Genomic DNA, 2,500 nt, shown 5'->3' on the forward strand with positions numbered 1-2,500 from the left:
GGCACACGCTGGGCCCTGGTGCGGCAGGTTGCCTCGACCACCATCGGCACACGCTGGGCCCTGGTGCGGGCGCTTGCCTCGACCACCATCGGCACACGCTGGGCCCTGGTGCGGGCGCTTGCCTCGACCACCATCGGCACACGCTGGGCCCTGGTGCGGCAGGTTGCCTCGACCACCATCGGCACACGCTGGGCCCTGGTGCGGGCGCTTGCCTCGAGCACCATCGGCACACGCTCGGCCCTGGTGCGGTCGGTTGCCTCGAGCACCATCGGCACACGCTGGGCCCTGGTGCGGCAGGTTGCCTCGACCATCATCGGCAGCCTCGACCACCATCGGCACACGCTGGGCCCTGGTGCGGGCGCTTGCCTCGACCACCATCGGCACACGCTCGGCCCTGGTGCGGTCGGTTGCCTCGAGCACCATCGGCACACGCTGGGCCCTGGTGCGGCAGGTTGCCTCGACCACCATCGGCACACGCTGGGCCCTGGTGCGGGCGGTTGCCTCGACCACCATCGGCACACGCTGGTCCCTGGTGCGGGCGCTTGCCTCGAGCACCATCGGCACACGCTGGGCCCTGGTGCGGCAGGTTGCCTCGAGCACCATCGGCACACGCTGGGCCCTGGTGCGGCAGGTTGCCTCGAGCACCATCGGCACACGCTGGGCCCTGGTGCGGGAGCTTGCCTCGAGCGCCATCGGCACACGCTGGGCCCTGGTGCGGCAGGTTGCCTCGAGCACCATCGGCACACGCTGGGCCCTGGTGCGGTCGGTTGCCTCGAGCACCATCGGCACACGCTGGGCGCTGGTGCGGGCGCTTGCCTCGACCAGCATCGGCACACGCTGGGCCCTGGTGCGGCAGGTTGCCTCGATCACCATCGGCACACGCTGGGCCCTGGTGCGACAGGTTGCCTCGAGCACCATCGGCACACTATCGGCCCTGGTGCGGGCGGTTGCCTCGACCACCGTCGGCACACGCTGGGCCCTGGTGCGGGCGCTTGCCTCGAGCACCTTCGGCACACGCTGGGCCCTGGTGCGGGCGGTTGCCTCGAGCACCATCGGCACACGCTGGGCCCTGGTGGGTTTAGGCACATCTTCAAATTTCTGCCGTGCCAATGCCATTTTTATGGCTTGTAAATTCATACAATGGTCCCCTAAGCCTTCACGTGAAGTTTCGTTGGAAGATGACTCGTTTTCTATTTTTCATGATTTTCGAAACTTTTTGCGGTTCGGGATTTTTTAAAATTTTTTTATAAGGATTTTTGGCCCCAAATTTTGTAGGCATGATCCTTCTATTTTTGTTGGCATGCACAAAAAAATTCAGCTAAAAACTCGAAGTAGAGAAGATTTTGTGACCGTTTGAAAAAAGTGTCCCCATTTCAGACACTTTAACGGCTACTGGTAGCAAACCTGTAAAATCTCAAATGCTCTTTAAGGGGGTGTGAATTCTCAGAGGTTTGATGAGGGATAGGGGGCCAACACAAGGCCAAGTACCAGCACCCATCGCACATCATGTGCGCACACCCCCCCGGCCCCCCTCCCAATCGCCGGAACCCCAATGCCGCCGGTCAGGTTCTCCGGCGGTACTCCGGCGATGCTCCGGCGATGCTCCGGCGATGCTGTCCCGAGTGAAAAAAATGCGGCACCAGCACATGCTGGAGCCAAGCATGGGCACCGTGGCTCAAAATCGAACTTCGGCCAAGGCCTCGACCATCAATGGCACATGATGGCGCATGGTGATGGCACATGCATCGACCATCATCGGCATAGGCTGCCCTTCGGTACGGGCACTTGCCTCGACCGCCATCGGCACAAGCTGGGCCTTGGTGTGGGTTGTTGCCTCGATCACAATCGGCACATGCTGAGCCTTGGTGCGGGCGGTTGCCTCGAGCACCATCGGCAGACCCTGGGCCCTGGTGCGGCCGGTTGCCCCGATAACCATCGGCACACGCTGGGCCCTGGGGCGGGCGCTTGCCCCCAGCACCATCGGCACACGCTGGGCCCTGGTGCGGGCGGTTCCCTCGACCACCATCGGCACACGTTGGGCCCTGGTCCGGGCGGTTACCCCCAGCACCATCGGCACACGCTGGGCCCTGGTGCGGGCGCTTGCCCCCAGCACCATCGGCACACGCTGGGCCCTGGTGCGGGCGGTTGCCCCCAGCACCATCGGCACACGCAGGGCCCTGGTGCGGGCGGTTGCCCCGAACACCATCGGCACAAGCCGGCCCTTGGTGCGGGCTCCTGGCTCGACCACCATCGGCACACGCTGGGCCCTGGTGCGGGCGGTTGCCTCGAACACCATCGGCACACGCCGGCCCTTGGTGCGGCCGGTTGCCTCGACCACCATCGGCACACGCTCGGCCTTGGTGAGGGCGCTTGCCTCGACCACCATCGGCACACGCTGGGCCCTGGTGCGGGCGCTTGCCTCGACCACCATTGGCACACGCTCGGCCTTGGTGCGGGCGCTTGCCTCGACCACCATCGGCACACGCTGGGCCCTGGTGCG

The 2,500-nt window shown here is 65.1% G+C and overlaps 1 long non-coding RNA gene across 1 annotated transcript in view; it reads left to right on the forward strand.

Moving 5' to 3' along the window:
* LOC149504381 (uncharacterized) overlaps positions 1-2,500 on the forward strand; it is a 13,745-nt gene that overhangs the window by 10,058 nt on the left and 1,187 nt on the right. The gene's annotated exons all lie outside the window — the stretch shown is intronic.

Source organism: Durio zibethinus, unplaced genomic scaffold (genome assembly GCF_047325235.1).
Source record: "Durio zibethinus cultivar Kanyao isolate XHJ-2024 unplaced genomic scaffold, ASM4732523v1 HiC_scaffold_3, whole genome shotgun sequence".
Lineage (NCBI taxonomy): Eukaryota > Viridiplantae > Streptophyta > Magnoliopsida > Malvales > Malvaceae > Durio > Durio zibethinus.